The 23,328-nt window shown below is 43.8% G+C and overlaps 1 protein-coding gene and 1 long non-coding RNA gene across 12 annotated transcripts in view; one reads left to right on the forward strand and one right to left on the reverse strand.

Moving 5' to 3' along the window:
* Positions 1 to 23,328, reverse strand: part of Lpp (LIM domain containing preferred translocation partner in lipoma) — a 597,751-nt gene that overhangs the window by 35,520 nt on the left and 538,903 nt on the right. The gene's annotated exons all lie outside the window — the stretch shown is intronic.
* LOC146895603 (uncharacterized) lies at positions 15,283 to 17,360 on the forward strand. Its single transcript, XR_015000545.2, has 3 exons — positions 15,283 to 15,421; positions 15,840 to 16,171; positions 16,329 to 17,360. It is a non-coding gene; the product is annotated as an uncharacterized LOC146895603 (long non-coding RNA).

Raw genomic sequence — 23,328 nt, forward strand, 5'->3', positions numbered from 1 at the left:
CTTATTTATTATGTATACAATATTCTGTCTGTGTGTATGTCTGTAGGCCAGAAGAGGGCACCAGACCTCATTAGAGATGGTTGTGAGCCCCCATGTGGTTGCTGGGAATTGAACTCAGGACCTTTGGAAGAGCAGGCAATGCTCTTAACCGCTGAGACATCTCTCCAGCCCAAACCGACTGTTCTTTAATTTTATTTCATTTTAGTTGTTGGGCAAGGTGGCAAGGGCAGAGGGCAGATAGGAAGGGGTGGGGAAATGAATGGGATAGAGAGGCATGATGTGAAAGAAACAAAAGAATGAATAAAAAGAAAGTTAAAAAAAATTGTTTTGCAGGTAGAAACATGCCCTTGCAGTCTGTTTCACTGTATTCTTGGTTTTGTGAGTGCTGTACTTTGAACTTTTGGGTCCATGGCTTAAATTATCTTTTCAGTTTCATAGCTTGCAAAGTGTCTGTCATCAGCGGTAGATATATAGTGAGTGACCTTGGACGATGAGTGAGTAAACAAAATGCAAAGAGTTGACTTTGGTGAAGTTAACAGGGAATCCTCACCTCATTTAGGAGACACTAAACTTCATGGGCCAATGCAAGTTTCACCGGGAACAGGGATGTCTCGGTCAATTGCTTCTCCTCATCAAGGGGACATGGCGTGTGCACAGAGGAGAATCACAGAAGAACCTGGCTGCCAGCTGTCTTCAGAAATGCTTGCCACTCAGTCAGGTCCAATCAAGGAGAACAAATCCCAGACACTCAAGAAAACTTGAGGACAGGATTATTCTAAATTTCTAGGTAACTATGTCTCTTAGAAGGGAAAATGTGTTTTCCTGGGTAGGTTCTTTTGCAATTCAATACTATGATTGCAATTCATGCTTCTTAGAACTCATTGGGTTTTCAACCTCTCTCAAGCTTTTCCTATTACCCCACAGCCTCTAGTTCTAGAATTTCTAGGTCTGGGGGAGGTGCATGCTCTCCCTGCAGCAGCCTAAGCCCGCACACACAGGCTGCTTCTGCAATGCCACTCAGTGGGCGCGCTCTCCAGCAGCATTCTGATTATGCCTTTATGGACTATGGACTGGAGAACGGTTTGTGTGAGGCCTTTGAAACACAGATTGCTGGACCTAATCATAACTTGATAAGGCCCCGTGTGTCTGAGGATGAAGTGCACACTTGTTTTATAGTGCCAAAGTTCGTGTTTAAAGCTTAGCACGTCAGTAACTATTAAACGATATGGTTTTGGTGCTATAAGTAACACACATTGCAGTCCCCCTGGGGATATATCACCACTCAGCAGCTTTTAGAGCTTGCATATCATCAATTTACATGTATTATCTAAGAAACAGTAGAACCTAAAGGGCTTCATCATCTCCGCTTTTAAGTCTGTGTTTTTTTTTCTACCCCATTGTGCTGCGAAGAAAACGTTAAAACGTGAAGTTCTCTTAAGTCATCGCAAAATTTATCTTTAAAGCAAACAAGCCAACAAATAGCACAGAAAACCTGCCCTCTGTGTCGAGGGAGGGCCATGGCTGTGTGACAGAGGCCTTTTATTCTATGAGAAGGAATATTAGATACGCCAAGTCCTAAAGTAGAATGGATATTGCCAAACGAGTATCAACCGATGCTACTCGATATGCAGGTAGGTCAGAATGATCCACTACTTGGTATCTAAATACAGATTATACAAATTCCATAATAAACTAGAAGGAAAGAAAATAAACCGATGGCTTAAGCGGTGCCTGAAGCAGCAACTCAATAAGGGAGGGAAACAGGAAGGATGGACTCATCATGTAATTCTGGATTTTGGCAGCAAGTACAGTAAAGTACATTGACCACCATTGGTTTTGCAAGTTAACAACATCCTGAGAACTTGAAAATATGAAAATTTAGGAACTTAAAAGTTTTCCTTGACACATGTTCTTCAGACTCTGAATGTAAAACACAGGCCTGCAATGTGGGAGATGAAGAGGGACCAAAGAGGCTATCGTCAATAAGATCCTAGGGATGCCTCACCATAGAGATGCAAAGACGGATGGCAGTAGCAGCTGTGAAGGGTGTGGTGTTTGTGGGAGGGATTTTTAGAGGCCAGCTGGATTCCAGAGATGAAAAACCTGAAGGAACATTCCAGTCCACAAACGCAGCAATCGAGCTGGTGACAGGTGATAGCTATACAGGTGATAGGGCTGCCATGTGAACGCAGGTCTCTCTCCAGTCCATGGTCTACCTACATTTTCTTTTCTTTTTACTGTTGTTTTTATTGAGGTACATATTTTTCTCCGTTCCCCTTCCTTCCTCTCCCCACCCCTCCTACCCTCTCCCACGGTCCCCATGCTCCCAATTTACTCTCTACCTACATTTTCATAACACCAGGAAAGGAATCAAACTGCAGGGCCTCTTGGGACCTGAGGAACACGGAGAGAAGATGCATTTATCCCCATATTCAGTACTCGAGTTCCCGTGTTTTTCCTTAAGTAAATTCACGATATAATAAAAATGGGAAAAAAAAGTGGAGAAGAATGGATAACCTAATTATAGCACAGTGTGGAATTTGGCATATTCATGGAATACTAGACAACAAAAAGAAACAGATGGCTGATACAGCAACAGGGATGAATGAATCTCAGAAATACAGTCTGAATGAGAAAAGGCAGATTACTGAGAGAGGGAGAGGGGCAGAGACCGAGACTTATCGGAAGTAAAGAAATACCATAAGAGAAGCTGAAAATCAGTGCCTTCTGAGGGCAATAGGTGGGACTGGATTTGAAAGGGGCAAGAGAGAATTTTCTGGAGTGATATATACAATAGTCGATTCTCATCAAACTGAGCACTCATGACCTGAGTATTTCCTTTGTGTAAAATTATGTCTTAATAAAAACGAGGACATTGTAAGAAAAAGGGAAGCAATACTAGAATTGGTACCATTAATAAATATAACATGAATATACAAAACAGAAGTAGACATATTCAAAATAAGCCGAGAAAAATGCTGTCTAGAGTCCATTTGACGCAGGTAAATAAATGGGTTAGCTAAGAAAAGGCGTGACGCCTTAAATGAAGACAAATGAAAATTTCACTTTTTTAAAAAGGCATTGTTAGAAACGGATCTATTTCTTTGTCGCTTAAGTAATTCCTATTCACAACAGACGTTTAAAAAGCCCTGCGATATGCAGTTGTTCAGTTAGCTCCTTTCACAGAGCAGCGGAGAAAGCAGCCTCTCGAAGAGCGGGTGAACTCATCAGGAAACCCGAGTGGGCTATGGGTTTCTGAGTTTCGGGACGAGCTCTGCTCTCACACTGGCCCACGTTGTCAGGGTTGCTCACATTTACCCCCTTTACATGCCCACGCCCACTAAGCCCTGCCACTAGACCACTGGAGGTGGAGAGGTCCTAGTTTCCGAGGCTGGTTTCTTAAGGTACTTTATCAAGTTGTAACTTCATGGGCTGCTCTGTGAAGGGCCCACAGTATAGCCAGGGACGTTCTGGTCACTCCTACAGAGGAAACAAAGCAAGTCCCAAACAGAGCCGTGTGTTTGCAAGCAGAGCTTGGGATGGCGGTCGTATCACATTGCTCCGTCATTAGTACCGAAGGAGAGACTGAGCTTGCTTAGGAGAGCGGAGCGCAATGGAGGAGGAACTGCTTGGTTACAGGGCAGGGGAGGGCATTAGCCCTGCCTCATGGATTTTCTGGCACAGACTGATCACTCTGCTGACCCTCTCCTCGCCAGTGAAAGGAGGTGTCGATGAGTGATGACATCCCTTTGGTGAGGCTGAGAGAATTAGATGTCTCGGGGGCAAGCTCAGGTTCTCCTGCTCTCAGGGCCCGAGATTCACTGTTCTGAGGTCAGGCATTCCACACAATATGGCCAATGTGGCTTCCCCTTGCATTTTCAAGATTTGGCCCTCTAGATCTGAGTTGTGAATGTACACAATTCAGACTACTCACGTTCCAGCAAACCCCAAGGGATACAGATCCATTCCTGAATACATGTGTACAACAAAGACTGGAACATATCACTGTGTCTCTTCACCAGCATCTGCAGGAAGGAGGAAGGGAACCCTGGGAAAGAGGAGAACAGAGGCCGCGCTGCAGAACACCTCTGATGAATGTGGTAGCGCCGAGCATTGTTATGCTGGCACTCAGAAGGCTGAGGCAGGGGATCAAGAGTTCAGAGCCTGCCTAGCCGCCTCTTTCTGGTGATAAATCTGTCTCTGGATATTTTGAGACTGGGATGACACCGTCTTCTATGAGAAGCTGCCATGTTTCGCGGTTTATGGATATTGCAAGTGAAGTTCATTGAAGGATGTAAATGGCTGAGCTGTGTGCTCCGACTGCTCTGGCTCGGTCCTCCCTGGTCCATACCCTGCCCTGAGTCAATGTACTGCTTAAATAGCCCCTTGCCCTGATTGCCACATTTCTGCTTGTCTCAGGATGAAGTGCAGAGTGTCTGTGGGAGAACAATCAGTTATTCTTGTTGATAAGACAGGGAGATGTAGGCCTGGAAGCCTAACTTAAAGTTACAATCGGGGCTTAAAGGGAGCTTTTACATATTTAGATAAGGTGCCATTAAAGCACCCATGCAGACATTTTCTGGTTTATGCTGGCTACTTTGGAGTCTAAAGTGGCTGAGTGAAGCTGCCATACCGTTTGCTGCTTGCAGGCCCAGCTAGGGTCTCTTTCCCAGAGAATCTTAGTCTAGAGGGAAAATGTCCCTGATGATTCTCAGCCACGTAAAAGGTAAGAGTGAGAACATCACTGAAAACTGTTGCTCCCCATTCTGACTTCAACGTCCAGCAGCGGAGAACAAGTTAGATTTCTGATTTGTGAATGAGGGATGAGAGCCACCAGTATGGATAGAACTGCTTCCATCAGCCAGGCTGCTCGCTTTCGGCCACCAATGTTGTTTCTAGATTATTCTGGAAGAGAAGGCAGTAATGGGTCAGAACTGGCTAAATCAAGCTCTTTGGCATTGCCAGTTGTGCTAGATGACTAGGATCACCATAGCCTTAGAGGAAAGACATGGTTCAGAAATGCCAGAGTGTGTTCGTGGGTGGTCTTCCATAGAATCTAACCTACGCCCCTAAATCCTTTATCCTCCTAAAATCTCTTATTTCCAGTTATAAAGTAAAATATACCTGGAAACTAGTCACAGAATAATAGAGTTAGAATACCAAAACAAAAATAGAGACCTTATCATCAGAATAAACAATTTAAATAGCTAAAGTTATGATAGTATGCAAGTGTTTCACAAACCTGGTCAGCTAAAACTATTGAGCATCCTTTGAAGCTGTTACTAACCAAAATATACCTGACCATACAAAGTTTGACCCAGACTTCTCGAGATAGTGCTTTACAGAAGAACATTAGGGAAATGAGGCGGTTGCCTAGAACAATCCCTAAGCTGTTCCACCTCTTCCCATTCCAGACACAAGGCTTCCAGCTCTCCTGAACTGCCAGAGCTAAAAGCTTGTACTGCTAGGATCTCCTTGGCTTGTTACATCCCGATTTCCTGTCTTAATCCTTAGGCAATGATGTCTTTGTATTTCCTAACTCAGCCTTGACTGGCTTCTTTTTTCCAAAGTAGCGAGTCTGCAATGTGAAGAGTGTACAGGACTTAAACAATAGGACAGGAGCTCAGAAGCTAGTGACCAGGCAAGGCCATGAAATCTAGAAACAGATGCTTCGTGAACTCAGTGCCATTTGCGCAAAGATAAAAAAAAATATATTACTCTATAATTAGAAATGATTTAATTTCTGTTGATTTGGGTTCTGCTGAATGTATCAGAAAACATTTGTAAAATACTAAAAGGCATAAGTAGATACAATTGAAGTTTTATGAAAACCTAGGCAATACATCTGATAGAACTAAGGTACTCAAGGAGTCAAACCAGAAGATTCACCTATGCATTCCTTCATGCATGTAGCCCGTGTTGTGTAGAAAGCAGGGTGCAACTGGCAGGGGCAGAGTGAAGCCCGGGATGTGGATGAGCCCCATGTCGGGTGGCTCACACTGCATGGGAAAGCTGTACAGCATTGGAAGGGTGACAAGACTGAAAACTCATGGTACACCAAATACTTGTTATGTAAGGCCACGGCAAGCATGACAGCTTTAAGACCACATCAATTATTGTCATAGAAATATGAATACCCAGGAATGTTTCATCACTGCCCTCCTTCAAGCCTATAGACTAAAGATAATAATCTTTCACTTTATGCCTAAAGAGCAACATCAAAGACTGCAAAGCTCAAGGGTATAGGTGCCAAAGCACACACAAAGAGAGCTCCAAGCAGCAGGCTGCCAGCGCAGGCTTCTTCCTCCAGTCTCTTCTCAAAGAAAACTAAAACAAACATTTCCTGGAGGTTTGCAGAATCTAACTTGATCCGACAGAAGTGGCTCATGGAGTTTTTGTGAAATAAAAGGCAATGAATGTTGCCTGAAAGTGCTTATAGATCCCTGCAGACAAATGTGTACATCAAATAAAGTCACGGACTCTTTGTCAAAAGTAAAAAGAATTATGTAGTAAGAAAAAGTGCGCATGAGGCAATTAGAAAGGCTCACGTTCTTTGCTCTGATGACAGGGCAGAACGCTAGTACAGTGTTGAGTTCCTACCTGCTGTCTTACTGATGGCTGATGTCCTGTAGTCAGGCTCTCTGTCCTTTCCCCACTGGGTCACAACTCCTGTGCTACCTCTACCACAGATGCAGTGTACCCTCCCCTGGTTTGCCACTGTCTTCATGTTTTATTTTGCAATGGCACTGTGACCACATGAGCAATCACGGCTCGTGTTGGATTCTATCTGCCTCCGTGGGGGTCATTTCTGCATACAGATCATTAACGGGTACGTCTGTATTCAAATGAGGGGGAAAAGTACAGAAAACACACGGAAGTAGGCGGGAATCAGCCTTGTCAGAAATTCCTCCTAGGATACTTGGCTCGACAGGTCTCCCAGGGCTCAGTTGCCTCATCTGCAAACTGGGAAGGAAAAATGAATCTGTCCTACTTTGGGAACTGTAGTGCGCCCATTCATCTGTGACGTGGTAGCTGCTGGCACAGGGTTCCACTGATTACACAAGCCCTCTTCCTGACAGCCGTGTCAAGCACTAGGACTGTAGTATCTGACTTACGGGAAAATGGAACTTAGGCACAGCACTTGCTTCAGGAATCAGCAGCTAAAGAAGGCCACTTTCCCTGAGATCCGTGTCATAAGATGGACAGAGCCAGAGGTCACCCTCCAGTCGGCAGACGGAGGCGCCAACCCAAGAAATCCTCAGTAGGACGTTACCACCATTGTTTGGGGGTAATTCCAAGGTCACAGATGGGGATGCAGGTGACTTCCCTGATGAACAAGGCTGGCTGATACATCTGAACTACTTGGGTATTTGACCACTGGATGTCCAAGGAACCATGCTCACATAGTTCACACATAAATTCAAGGTCAGACCTAGACGAAAAAAACCAAAATGCAACAAAACCGTAAGTCCTACAAAACTCAAAACCAACCCAACTCAACATAGAGAACAGGCAAACAGCTCATAGAAACCTTGGATAAAAACTAGGTTTGGTGAAGGTTCAAATTATATTACCTGCTACCACCATCTATTATCACTAAGACATGTATCATACTAACAACAAAACAGGCTATATGCAAAGGAGGATAAAAACCAGACCAATGGAGGTAACCTTTGCATAGGACCAAATACAGTAACAGCTGGATGGCTATGGAAACTTCCTTAACGAAAGCTTGTAGAAGACTTTGGTTTTAACAATTGGACATTGATATGGTCGTTTCCTGAAGTAAAATAAACCTTCAGTGAGATGGAGAAACATTTAATATCCATGTGAAACATCCGTTGGAAAACATATTCATGAAAGCATGCTTTTCTCTTCCCAATGAGGAGAATGAGAACCTTGGAACAGCCTACGTTGAAAGAGTTAGTAAGCCATGCTGCTGGGCATCCCTGCACAGATATGTCAGCCACCCTACATCTTCTCATGTTCTTGGGAATTTAATTCTTTCTGGGTTGTGGTCACAGAAAGGACGAGAGAGAACGAGATGAATTTGGAATGATGGGGCGTGAAGAGTGGCTGGGTTCGTAGCTGAAGACGAAAGGCTCAGTGGAATCTTTCGTCAGAAAACTGCCAACGCTCTAGCAGCCTTCAAGGGCGCAGGAACATGTCCAAGCGAGTTCTGCCTGCAGACAGAGGGACGTTAATTGCTTTCCCCAGATTCTCTTGAACCTTCTCGCATGCAGAAGCATAAAAATAGCCAAGCTGTGTACACTGCCTCTAGGATCCAACCCTCCACCTGCAGAGAGGAATTCGTGTCTCAACGCTTGTCTCTGCCACAGGTTTGCTTTGGAGCCTAATTACCAACTAAGTTTGATGACAACGTAACTGGCTCCAGGGGCTTCTTGTTCCTACCAAACAAAACAGAAAACAGATTCCTGAAGCAAGTCCTGCCAGTTCCTCTGGGAACCCTGAGCCAGTGATGCAACAACCGAACTGGGGCTGCTTCCTTCCTTCCCTTCACATCGGCAGATCCCTGGAGAGTCCGTCTCCATCTAAGCGGACCAGTTTCAACAAATATTTACTGACAAATGACTATGATTTTAATAATAATAATTTCCAATCATTCGTTGATTTGCAGCCAACAAACATGCTCATAGATGCTATCTCCACATGATGGCCACAATTCCATGAGGAAAGTACACAAAACAGGGCTCATTAACTTATTTAAATAGATGGAAGTTTACATTGCTGGCAAGATCTAGTGTAAGGGACTGGTTACATGAATTATCCTCCAATCTTCCTTCCAAGGAAAAGCACTTGGGACAACCTCGAAACACAAGAATGAAGCGCTCCTCACTAGCCTATCCGTGAAGAGTGTGCTATCCAGTAATTCTGGACAACATGCAGACCTGTTTAACACAGAAATGACTGACTGTCCCATGAGAGCTCCCTGTCACTGGAGGTGGTCCAACAGAACCCTGAAAGCTACTAGAGTATGCAGAAAACTATAAAGGGGGTGCTTTGTCAGGGCCGTGGCCATTCAGAACAGAATTTGTTTAAACGTGGTAGCATTATATTAGTGTTTATTGCCCATCTTACCTTATCTTACGGAGTGAAGATAATGGGAATCTGTCATCTCAGAGCTTCTAAGGGTCTTTGGCTGTATCACAGGGTGTGTCCCAAGGTGCTGGGGAGATGCATTCTTACGCTCTTCCGACTACTGTCACAATCTATTTCCCTACAAGTTTACAACTCCGGGCCAAGAGCTTCTGCTGGCTAGTGACTGAAGGTCAGTCTTTGGTCCTGGAGCCCACGCACATCTCTGTGCCTGGGGGGCTACTCTGTCTTCGATCTGCTGAGGTGGACCCTTAGATATGTAATGTGCCCATGGTGAAATCACACTCCACATGTTCATGTTCTAGTCACTGGACGCAAATACAGGCTCACATGTCAGGACAGTACACATATAAAAGTCTAATCACTAAGAAGGACAGACCACCGCCGTCTGCCTTACAGCCTGTCCTGTCCAACAGCCAACTGTAGGAGACTTGTAGAGAAAGGTCCTTGCCATTTTCTCTTCCAGTCTCTCAGAGTAAACACTATTCCCACCTATGTGGGCGACGAATATTTTGTACCATTTTCCTGAGATCCTCATTTTATTTTATTTTCTGGGATGACAGGCACTAGCAATGCATATACAGATGATGGAGACGTATTAGCCCTCAAGGTCCCCAGGCACCATTCTTATGATGTATAGGAAGATACATGGAGCTTGATATATTACACAGTAGAGGGAGACATTACTAATTCATCACAGAGGGAGAGTCTGTACTGGCGACTCAGAAGGCATCAATTCTTACATGAGCTTATTGTATGATCTTGGGTGAGTCATACCTAGAATACTATAATCCCCAATTTCATTCTAGAAAATGCCATAACAGTAGGGAATCTATCTTGCCTGGGTCACAATCCAATTCACACAGTGTATGTCTAAAACCAATTAGAGGTGTTAGGCAGTAAGGCCCATGGGGTTGGCTCCTGTGGGATTCCCCACGTGGGAAGTCTGTCTGTCCTTGATGGTTGACAGAGAAGGGAACGTACTCATGTACTTAGACAGACATCAAAAATGTTATTTTCAATCCTGACAGAGGGAACTGTGGTCAGTCTTGGCCTCCAGGCCTAAAGGATTCAGGAATCTCTAGCAGTTAGCAGGGCGCTCGTTTATCTGCTTAATACTCCAAGCACTGTCCCTTGAATTTATCCTCCCACCCGGTGAAGATCCTAGGAGTCTCTGCAGACCACGGGTCCCAGAGAGCTGCAGTGTCTGCGGGGATAGACAGCTTATTTCCCTCAGTCCATTCTTGTCAAATCGGGAGAAGCTTAGCACTGTTTCCTGGCAAATTCTTGTGCTTTCTGGGGAGCATAACAGAATGTCAGTAGAGAAATCTCGATAGCTGCTCATGAATTATTGTTTTCTGTAATATAAACTCTGTAAGTCCAGTGGGCATTTATTATTCAATATGAAACACCGTAGGATTGATATTTCACAAAATTCAAAATGATATCATTATTTCCAGTCACAAAAAAAAATAGTTAATTTATAGAGTAACATCCAGTTCAGCAACAGTTCAAGAAAATCATGGAATGTGACTAGGTCCCTGAAATACATGATTCCCTTGGCCCATAATACCAAGCTCCCTATCATATAATATAAGTTTATGGGGCACCCTTTAACATCACTGAGTTGTATAAGAGGATCCAGTTGTATAAGGCTGTCCCAGTACACTGGAAGTTTCTCAAAAAGAAAACCTTCTTCTCTATTTTCCTAGTATACTTTCTACAAGGGGGCTACTGAAAATAATATTTAGATGACAGGAACTATAAATATGCCTAATTTTTAGCTACTTAAAATGTAACTTCTTATTTAAACCTATAGGTTTAAATGTGACATGTTCTGGATTATTTGCAATCAATGTAATCCATTATTCAGTTCTAAAATTATTAGAGAAGTCTTATTTTTGCAGTATGTATGTGAAGTATGTGAAGAAACAGCAAAAAAATAAAAAATAAAAAAAAAATCATGTCTATCCTCCAAGAACAGGCTGCCCACTGTTTACTCTCATAGGCCTTATTCATACCCTGTGACTTTACACACGACTTATACTTTCTGAAATTATTTAACCGGTCTTTTAGTCATGAAACTAGTCTCGTGAATGAGGAGGGCAAGAGCTTCTTAATTTTACAGATGTGGGGGCTGAGGCTTTAAGGCCCCGTTAGGTCATACAGTGGCACAGCTGGGTGGAGAACTCGGCTCAACTCAGTGCACGAGCATTTTTGAGCCATTCTGCCACTTCAGGGAACACAGAGCAGGTGCTGACTCTACCATTTTTAGTTACAAATACTTTGACTTCTCACTTCACCTTTTTGACCTTCTTTTCTGCGACAGCGATACAGATCTAATTTTAAGGGACGTCTGTAACTGACATGGAGGCTCCGAAGATCAAAGGCGAAAGCTTGGCTTCAGTTAGGAAATGGTCATGGAGAAGGATACAGCTGCTGGTGAATGTGCGGAGATACATGGAGAGGGACACAAACGGTTAGGATGGTGTGTGAGCAGACAGCTATAGAAGCTAAGTGGATCTGAGAAGCTCCATGAAGGAGCAGAGGGGAGGAGGAGCCAGTGAGACAGGATGGCCATTCTCTCCGAGATGTGGCAATCATGCTAAGTAGGAGGGAGAGAGACCAGGTAAAGGAGAATGTAGCCTCCATTTAGAGGCGACACAAGAATCACGAGGTTCAGAAGAGGGCTCTACAAATCGCCATGCATATACAGTTACTGTGCCTAGAAAAGAAATATCCCAGCATCTTCTGTGTGCATGCACCACGGAGGGTACTGAGTCAAATGGGATGTGGCTCCTGCCTTCAAAAGTTCACAGCCGATAAACCTGTAGAAACTTTGCAAAAAATGGGAAGGCAGCAGACACAAGATTAGATGGTAAACCTATAAACAAACAAATATATAATCTTAGATGTAATTTAACATGTTAATAATAAAAACAAACAGGATAAAATTATTTGTTGAACATGTTACCACATCATTTAATTTGCATAAGACAACTCAAGGAGATATCGGCATCCCTTAGGATTCTTGATGTACAAATGAAAAAAACCCAGGGCAAGTGAGATCTTAGCCTTCCAGGCCACTCGTGACTGGAAAGGATAGTGCTGGGATCTCAATTTCAGCAGAGACCCTGAGCCCATTTTCCCCTATCAGATCCTATTTCCTCCTGGACTAATACCAGCTTCCAATATTCTGTGCATACTACACACAGATCATTCTGCTTGGCACCTCCTCCCCAGGCTGTAAGTTAGAGTTTCACTACAGTCTCCTCAACGATCAACAATACAGTTGTGGACAACAAGACCTAGAAGGCGATGGTAACAGTTGCCTAGCAGAGCAGTGAGTGTTGCGATCACTTCACCTTGCTGTGGAACATCGGGGTCAGATGGAAACCCTCAGAAGAGGGCCGAGGTAGACCAAGGAAAGGCAGGCAGAGGCAGGAGGACAGAGAAAGCCCTGTAGAGAAAAGCAGGTGTTCCGGCAGCAGATGGCAGAAGGGGTTGGTTTGCAGGTCAGGGGAGAAGAGGAGAAGGGATTTACAGTCCACATTCCAGCAGATACTCAGCCTGGACCGCACTACAGGCTCCGAATTCACTCCCATGACGTTGCTCCATAGTTTCGGAGAGGAATCTTCCCCTTGCCCTACCACTGGCTGTGTACCCATCTCCTAGGCCGAGGCAAGGGACTTCTCCTTTCTCTTTCTCGCTGTTTTCAGACTCGTGGCCAGCCTTCAGTCCAATTTTCCTTTTGCACAGTTAATGGCTTGTCAGCCATTATGCCTTCCACAGAGACAGAGCAGAATTTCTCTGCTCGCTCAGTTTCCTGCTCTTCTATACAGAATCACCACATAAAAGAAATAACCATGCTTCCCTCTTAAGTTGACATTATTTTGTCTGAACTATTTATACCAGCAGACAAATAACTCTATAGGACTATGCGGTGGGAGATTGCCCCCTGGGATGTGTCTGGGCAATGGAATGTAAACATCACATGATCGTGATCTTATTTCAAAAGGACATGCTGGGCTGGTGGCAGCTCTGGGGTGCAAGTCTTAGCTCTATTATCTTAACTCATGTTATGACCCAGCAGACCCGTGTCTGAATCTTACTTGAAAACAAAGAAGGGTTCCTTGAAGCGGCAGTACCTGATTTGCTCTAAAGTTCACACCAATTTTAATATTCAAATCTGTTAAAATTATTCCAATCCCGGAGATAATCAGCCTACTTTCATTAGTCTCCGCCAAGGGGCCTGTCTGCTATTGCATTCTACATTTGGTTTCTGCCGTTTGTTTGTTCCCCCACCCAGTAAGCACTCTTCAGCCAGATGTAGTGTGGGAGGAACTGTCTTCAGACCAACCAGAGGGGGACAGGGCAGAAAGGACAACACCTTAACATTATGACAGAATTCTGACAGCTAGTGTTAGATCCAAGACAGCATCAACTACACAGTGACCAGGAAGTGACCGAGAATGACTCAAGAGGGAGAGAGTGGGGAAGATGTTAGGAGGAAGATTTACCTTCAGCGGGGGCAGGCGGGGCCGACCTTTTCAGAGAGAGAGAGAGAGATTTGAGTTGGGTCACGAAGGGTCGGTGCTGGTGATGAGGAATTCCAGGCAAAGACAAAACATTGAGTGTCTACTGCTGACATGAAGGAAGGGCGTTGCCGAGGCCATTAAAAGTGAGATCACAGTGAGCCTGGTGTGCCAATCTAAGCTCTCTAGACAGGCCTTCTTAGATAAGAACATCCTGCACCATACACTAAGCCACATTCCTCTCCATCGATACTCTTCTGCCTATTAAAATTCTATCCTAAACACACCGGAGAGGAGCCCTTGAACTTGAGGGTGGCAAGATGTCTCTGGTAAGGACATCTAACCGGAGGGCCCTGAATGCTTTCTTATCTGTCCTCATCTGAAGAAAGTTTAAACTGGATCCACTTTTGTAAAGTAAAACACAATACTAAACAAGCACCCGAAAGACCTTCGGTGTTTCAGGGCGCTTGAGCGGCATGCTCTCTCTGGAGGCAGCCTGTCTACTGGCGCACCGGGGAGTGTCTGGAGTGGAGTGTTTTCTTCAGTCACTCGGCTGGCAGCTGCTCCTGAGACAGAATAGATGAGAGCCTATAGAGGACAAGCTGTACGCTCTATAGAGCAGCGCATAAAGACCCAGGGGAGGAGAGGGTGAGAGGAGAGCTGAGGGGGCGGAAGGAGGGAAAGAAAGGCTAGGTATGATTATGCCACCAGGTATCCTTGGCAACCAGAAAACATCTTGTACATTCTGTCGGAGAGATCAGCAGCACATGGAAGAAAAATGTGCCCTGCTTCTGTCAACATCAATAGCACGGGAACAGGACATCTCTGAGCCCGAGTCAAGGTAGGAACAGAGGGACCCAAGGTCCTTCAATATAAGCAGCAGGCAAGAAAATAAATATGAAGTTGGGGAGTGTGTGCTGTATGAATATTGAGGAGGATATTGGTGGTTTAGAAAGCTTGCACAGCACAGGCATTCAGTCAAAGTACTGTGAAGCACCGGGCATTGCTGTGAACTTGTTCTGAAGGATACATCTGATTAACTAAATGATTGGTGACCCACTTAGAAGGGCAAGACTCAACCCAATGCCTAGAGTCAGGAGGACGCATGACTATAATGAAGACACCTTGCCATCATACTCAGTTAGGCAGTCTATAGGAGTCTGGGAGAAAGTATAACAGAGTTTGTACGTCTTTGCTCAGGAAGATGCAGCGGGCATCTGGAAGAGATACCTTCTGAGCCTGAGTACACACAGGCTCAGCCCACTGCCTCCTTTCCCATGTCTTTGCCACATGCAGATATTCCCCATAAAGCACAGCAAGGTTCCCTTCAGTTGCTGAAGAATTTGCACACCTCATAACAACTATATTTAACTATTAGCTCCCTGTCAGTGACCAGTTACAGCTAACTTAAAGTTAATTCTTAAATAGCACCTATGAGGTACAAGAAAACCATTTTAAGTGACATATATGTATATGATCTGCTCTGCAGTCATGTTTTTTTATATATAAATATATGCATGTATGCTCACTGGCATATATGCATATGTAAATGTTTATATCCACACATACTAGAATTCCAATTTTACCCACATTCCAAGTCTGTCGTAAGAATGCTTACTATTCTTGTTTTAGGTAAAAGTGCTAAAAAGTAATGCATGCCAAGACTACCGAACCCGTTCACGGTGAGACTGCAGTTCGAAAATAGCCGTCTGTGGTGCAAAAAAAACAGGAAACACTGCCGTGCAACAAGGAAAAAGTCCTACCCGCAAGTGAGCAGAACGTGTAAGCATGCAAACATATGTGTGTGCATGCATGTGCCCAGGCTGAGAGAAAGGCTGGGGCTTCTGCATCTACTCAGGGCTGAAAGGTAGACGAATAAGGGTCCTAATCTATGAGTGTGTCATGTCACTAAAACCAGACATGATAGTTCCAGTAAGTACTCCAGAATGTCATGATGTTGCTCATCATAGACTTCCACGGAGACCGATGGGCAGCAAGTCACAAGCAGAGTGAGCATCTTCTGCTTAGGCTGCAGCTGCTCCTGGCCAGGCAAATTGAATTTCTGCCAATCCACAATAGTCACGTGATTCTTACATGTTCCTTCTCCCGCCCCCATTCCCAACACTACTATCCCATTCGACTTCAGGCTTCTAAAGCTTTGCATGTTATCACCTTTGCCTTTGACAGCTAGATCTACGATGACGATGTGAGGTTCCACTTTGGAACTGAGATGAGGACGTAAGAATGTATCAAGGATGACATTGGACATAGGGCACTTAAAACTAATTGTAAGAAATTTCAGAAAAAGCATGCATACCCGGTGGCTCCACATCTGTGCCGATATGCCATTTGGCAGAAAATAGGCACCACTTCCAAATACCGAGTCCACAGTATTGCACACACCCAAAGGGAAGACAGGAGCCTTTGAGAGTGGGAGTGTTCCAGAAGTCTCATGTCCATCTCAAGGAGAAACTATCCAAACTTCAACCCCGGGTCTTTGGAAGGAGTTGGTATTCCAGGTCAGTACCAATTTGAGTTCAGTTCTCTCCAATGATGAGGCCGTTTCTTCAGGCAATATCCACCGGGGCACCCACCAGCAACACCTCATTATGGAGGATGTAAAATACAGCTAAAGAGCTTCATTTCAAATGTCATTTGCTTCTGTTTATCTTACAGTTAAATAAACCACAGGAGGACCCATTTCAAGATCTTCCTTTTACTACCATCAGGAGTCATCTCACTTAAGTCTGCCACCAAGCAGGTACATGCCTTTTCAGAGAGCATAGGTGCTATCTGGGAATCCTCGCTGCTTATAACCATCCAGCCAGTCAGACAGCATCCACAACACATGCGGGTACAACATGGCCTTCTCCATTCGACTCCTTCCACTTACATCCACATTTCCGGGATGACGGTGGGACCCCAAACAGACCCCGGAATCAAATCATGACCATTCACTTCTTATTATGGTACACTGACAAGCCAAATAACTTCAGCAATCGGCAACAGCAAGGCTCTTCCAGAGGCCGGCCAGATGCACACTGGGCAAGGCAGCAGAGCTTTGGGCCTAACAAACAACGGGCTGATTGGAAACATAATTTAGAACCCCATGTTAAAAATTATTAACAGTACATTTTTTTTTGACTCATAAAAGCCATGCCAAAGCAAATCCCATTAGAATCTGTGGCGAACAACTAATACAACTGTCCATCATCCTCCTGTCGCCCCTGGGATTTCCTTTGCTTCCCTTTTTCTTTGTCTTTTTATACTAAAGCCGTTATAGATTGTCATAAAATCTAAAAGTATTCTGGAGTCATGGGAATGCAAAAAAGCCTCAGCAAAACAAAACATTTTAATTTGTTTTACTTGTTCTTTTTTATTAACATTTACAACATAGTTGTTGTGTTTGTTTTTTCTTACCCGTTCCCGCCCCCCCCAATCTGTACCCAATAAAAAAATGTTTCCAAATTGGGACGCCAAGTTTCCATCCAAATACCATTTTGTTTAATATCCCTGGATGAACCCTCCCTAGAACAAAGATTTGTACTGCCACTCAGGGGACTTTATGGTTGAAAGAGTAAGCTAAATCACACTGGGGCCACAGGAGTCCCCCATATATACCCTGCTTTAGAAGGAGACCTCACAAAGGATGAAGGCCTGCTCAGCAGTCAGTGGTACCCCCTCTTGGATACAAGGGGAGATTTCTTATTGACCCCGAAGCCATTCATTTTTATCTGTATCTTCCAGAAGAGATGGAAAAAAGTCTATGTCCGATGACTTTGATTGGGACCCAGGCTTGGTCTTCTGCGCCTTACAGATTGGCTGGAACACTAAATGAGATTCTTGCAAAGAAGTAAATGAATGGTAAAGGTGCAAAGCAATCTAGCCTGTGCCCAGCTTTCTGCAAGGTACGGTCCCCTCCCCAAGCAGCTACTCTACTCCAAAGTTTACTATTTTCTGTATCAAAAAATAAAACAACAACAAAGGATGAAGGGACTTACTTTGGAGAGATTTCATGCTGACATAGAAAAGATTTCCTGTACATATGGTACCCAATTTTAGACACAATGCGTTTCTGGAAATTGTATCATAAAGCAGATCACTAGACAGGAAAGCTGGGATGGCCCATGCTGCTTTCACTCAGCAAACATATCCCAAGTGCCCACTGTGTCCTAGGCAGAATGACAAGGTCTGCCCTGTTTGTACAGTCTAAAAAAACAATCCAAACTAGTAAAAGTGTAAGGGAGAAATTAATGTTTACAAGGCTGTGCCAAGCGAACAGGGCAGCACCTGAGGAGAGAGTAGAGAACTTAATCACATTGCCCCCAGACCGAGACAGAGATGATCACTCCTGCCTTACTTTCTGCGCTGGTTTAGACTGTAGACATCCCTTAATGACCCATGTAGTAGAAGCTGAAGGTGCTTTGCTGGTAAACAGCACTGCCTGTTCTTAAAGAGACTTGGTTTTCAGAACCCCATGAAAGTCTACAACTCCTTGTAACTTCAGTTCCATGGAATCCACAGATGCTGGGCATGCACATGGCACACATACATGCATGCATGCACTCATGACTACATAGAAGAAAGTAATATGAATATTAAGGGGAAAAAGACTTGAGCTCGCAGGGTGCACTAAGGGGAAGTGGTGGAACTTCTCTACTGCAGTCCGCACGTCACAGAGGACAGGTCCTGGAAGAGGAGCATGGGACCCTGCTCACATTTTATCCTCATTTTCTTTGTGAGGTGAATGGTTTTGGGGCGTTACACCATGTCACCATGACATGTTAGAACGGGCCTTCCCGGCCAGATCAAAAAGCAATGGGTCAGCTTGACATGGGTTGGAATTATCAAGCTTGTAGGCCCTTTGATCTCTATTAAGTGATTAGCTTGGGCATCTTGTTATTAAGACTAACCATGCCATCCTATCATAACATGTTGGTTGGGTCTTCGCTGCCAGACCAAAAAGCAATGGGCACAACTTAGAGGCCCCAGATAACCTTACATCCCTATTAAGTGACTACCTTTGGCATCTTGTTGTAGTGATTAACCTTCCTTCCAAACATATTGTGTGTAGTGAAATCATACCAGTCTGGGATTAGGCACTCTAAGTCTCCATGGAGTCTCAGCACTACCATTCATGAGCTACTACCCCATCACTCTCCTGTCCCCTTTTCTCGGAGTTTATATCAGATCTTCGTGACCTTCAGACACCTAAATCGGGATTATTTCAAGTAGCCCGAGCAGACAGTTTCTACTTTCTGTATGTGAGAAGAGAATGCTCTGCCATCCTATTTGTCTACTCCAAGAAGTCCCTGCCACCCTATCAGGACCACTCTGCCTGTCTCGGATGGACCCAATCCTTTCCAGGAACACGTGACCAAGTAGCTGTGGCCGTGTCACTCCACAGCTCTTTCTTATAAACTGAGGTTTCAGGAACAGAGAAAAGAACCCTATTTCACAGGTCAGGAGAAATGGGACACCAGGAACAAGCAACACCATGAGGACTACTTGTTCCTTTGTGTGGACAAAACTCAGCCCAAAGAGAAACAAAGAAATCAACTATGTCCTCTCACACGAAGACAGTTGCCTATGAGTGCTTTCAGTGTGTAGCAATCAAGGATAGATTAAAGAATAGTGCCATACTAAGAAACATTACACTACTACTAAAATCCAGAGAATGTTATACACAAATCTATAAATAGGTCTAATATATGAGTGAATGTATAATTGGATATATTTTATATATGAATATATAACCGCAGTATTATTTTCAAAAATTAAAAAGATGGGCTGGAGAGAGATGGCTCAGTAGTTAAGAACACAGAATTGTTAAATAAACACTGATTGGCCAGGCAGGAAGTATAGGTAGATCAACCAGACAGGAGGTAGAGGCAGGGCGATGAGAACAGGAATATTCTGGGAAGCAGGAAGCTCCCTCCGTTGCCCAGACCAGACCACAGAAGAAGCAACATGTGACCTGCCTCACTGTGAAAGGTACCGAGTCATGTGGCTAACAAAATAAGAAAAATGGGTTAATATAATTACAAGAGCTAATAAGTAGCCTGAACTAATGGGCCAATCAGTTTATAAGTAATGCAGACTCTCTGTGTGATTTTCTTGGGGGCTTCCCGGCTGTGGGGTACCAGGTGGGACAGAAACCTCAACAAGTCGGCCCTCATGTTACAAACGCTTACTACTCTTCCAGAGGACCCAAGTTCAGTTCCCAGGATCCATGTCAGGTGGTTCACCACCTATAACTCCAACTCCAGGGAATTTAACATCTGCTTCTGGTCTCTAAGGGCACCCACCCAAAAGCAGCATAAACACACACACACATACACACACATACACACACACACACACACACACACACACACAAAGAGAGAGAGAGACAGACACAGAGAGAGACAGAAAGAGAGAGAGACAGAGAGAGAGATAAAAATAAATAAAGCTTTATGGGAAATGAAGAGGATGTGTTGGCTATTTATTTTAAAATGCTAATGATTCAAAGTATATGATGAGAAAACACATGACTTGAAATGTATCCTCTCAGAAATGTCTACTGTATCCATGAAATGTATCCTCTCTGGAATGTCTACTGTATCCATGAAATGTATCCTCTCTGGAATGTCTAATGTAACAATTATGGAAACCACACTGGAAAATACTGCAAACAATACATTTTTGGGTTGGGATTACCCAGAGAGCTTTAAAAAAACGAAAGTAACAGGCTAGATGTGATGCCTGAACATCATCTCTGAAAAGGGCAAAACCTAAAAGGGAAAGCAACTTCAGCGAGTAGGATGTGGGGAATATGTACATCCTGCTGACCAGAATGATGTGAGATTAAAAACATGAATGACGTGGGATTACAAGCATGTTCAAGAATTAGAACAGCTTGTGAAACAGCACTGGTGAGGTGAAAATGAGCCAGAGCTTCATGGGAGGCTGGAGAGATGGGTCAGAGGTTCAAAGCACTCTAGAGGACTCGGGTTCAATTCCCAGCACCCACATGGAGGCTTACAAGGGTTTCCAACTCCAGTCTCATGGAAGCCAACACCCTCTTCTGGTTCCCATGTGCACAAAGCACACAAGTAGTGCACAGACATAAAGGCAGACAAACACTCAAACACACACGGGAGATAAAGAGATCACACTTTTCTCAGACCTACTCTGCTGAACACTTCACAACTTGTAGAGACATTGTTTATCTAGGTTTGTTTGTTTGGTTCTGGTTTTCGAGACAGGGTTTCGAAGCCTAGAACTCACTCTGTAGACCAGGCTGTCTCTGCCTCCCAAGTGCTGGTATTAAAGGCATGTACCACCACATCTGACTTGTTTGTTTGCTTAAACAGAAATTTAGACTTCTCATAAAAACTAATGGAAAATTGTTAAATTTGAATTTTGTGATTTCAGTTTAGTGGTCTAGATTCGCTCCAGGAGAAGCTAAATTTACTACAACTACTCCTACTACTAATGCTAATAAATGAATCCTTCAAGAATACAGGAAATAAAAACATAGTCTTTTCACTGGACAGCTGTACACATGAATAATGGAATTCAATCCTGACTTTGGGACATTCTAATACGTCAATTCTAGGAAAATCAACTTGAGATCTCTTGGGGTGAGTGCATTAGTGAGAAAAAACAAACGCGATCAGAAAGTATAACAGTCACATTGGCAAATGTGAGCACAGGCTCCATCTTTTATACTAGCCAGCACACAGCCTTGCCCAGACACAAATAGAAGATGTGGGCACTTTGCTTCTGCATACTTCTAAAGTCTATTTTATAAATATTTGACTTAATGTGATAACACGGAATCTTCTGTGCCTCTTCTGGTCTTGTATCTGTTGAATTCACATACATTACACACATGAACATGCAAATTTACAGGACAGCCAAGCTTTCCAGTCAGCATAATAATGAATTTCTAAGGGGAAATTTTTTGACCTTTTAACACACAAGCAATGATTCACCGCTGACAGCACTCAGTGGGATGGATTTAGAAATGTGATTACCACACTTCCTTGGGAGAATCTGCTCAAAACAAAAACTCACCCCATTACACAAGAGTGAAAATAAGTCCCGCTTCTTGTGGAATTGCACACACAGCTGAAATCACGATGCGCAACCTCCTAAGACCTTTCATCCACTGCAAGGGGGACACAGAAACTTCCTTTTCCGACAAAATGCCTGAAGATTTCACCCTTCAGTTTGACCTGCTTACAGCTTAGCTGCTGCAGGTAGACTTCTGTTCATGCCTGGCAGTGTTCTCGAATGTCACCATTGAGTTTGCCACTCAAAACCCACTGTTAACCGGTCCTTGTAGGCTTCCTATGTGTGTCTTCCATTCCCTCTCTCCATTCTTGTCCCGCAGGTGGATTACTACTGCCTACACGCCAGTCTTCTCCATCTGCATGTCTTCATTCAGGTCCTTCATCCTTGTCTCTCTTTCCCAGCAACATCACCTGCCAAAGACCCTGATCAGTTTTAAGACCCGGCTTCTTCTACCCCAAAGAATTGACAATTACCCAGTTAGAATAAATGCCTTCTGCATGGAGTTTCTGTATCTACTATAATTGCCCTCAAAGCCAGCTTTTATTTTTATAATCTTTTAAAATGGGTTTCCATCTGATAAACTTTCAGAGGGCCAGGTGTGGCTCGCAATAGATTTTCAGGTACCTTAGAAAATTTCCAAATCAAATGGTTATTTAAGACAACAGAGAGAGAGAGAGAGAGAGAGAGAGAGAGAGAGAGAGAGAGAGAGAGAGAGAGAAACTGAAACTCCTTAGTGATAAGAAAGACACCTTAAAATTAACATTAGCTGAATTTCATCAATGTCCGAACTCATGGCAAGTTATTTTTTTTTCCTTGTCAAAAGTCAACCGAACTGAATATAGACATAACCCTTTGGGCTGGGAAGAAGGCTGGCACACAGTATTGCTCACAAGGATTTGGGTGCTTCAAGGTCAATACAGTAATATGTCTCTGCGATGGTAGTATAGTATATTATCTCCCTTAACCTGTTGTCTGAAGAGAATGATTCTCAACAGGTCAAACAGTCTGCCCAAGGCACACTATTCCAAACAATAAAGTGGGTACTTAAATCCCAGGGCAACAGAGCAAGTAACTCTTCCATCCCACTAAACTGCCTCTCACATATAACAAGCTTAACAGTTTCACTGCAGACAATAACCAAGTGATTCCCATACTAGTTTCTATTTTTTTAAGCCCTTTGGAATAATATCTGTCCAGCTAGCAGGAACTCTGAAACTCTTGACAACTATTGGGAGGTTCAAGAAAAGAAATAACGAAAGGGAGAGAAGTAGTCATTGAAACTGTTACAGACACAGATGAAGACGCACGACCCTGTCAGCTACTAAACAGTTGTCATATGCTACACGCATTATTATTCATAAGAAAACGATACTAAAAAAAATTAAGGGACATTTGTTAAAAATTAAGAAATTTGATATTCAGTAGAGTAGGCAATGAATCTGCTGTGGTATTTTCAGCAAGTCATCCTGCGTGCTCGGCTGTCAGCTGTGTCTCTCTGCTCACTGAGTACAGGGTTGGACAGCAGGGCCGCTCTAAGGGTGAGGCTAACAGCAGACCCGCGGGACCTCACTGGTTATTAAGAAAGGTCATTCATGTCTGCAATGTTACCTCATGT

This window comes from Myodes glareolus, chromosome 2 (assembly GCF_982192425.1).
Source record: "Myodes glareolus chromosome 2, mMyoGla1.1, whole genome shotgun sequence".
NCBI classification, from domain to species: domain Eukaryota; kingdom Metazoa; phylum Chordata; class Mammalia; order Rodentia; family Cricetidae; genus Myodes; species Myodes glareolus.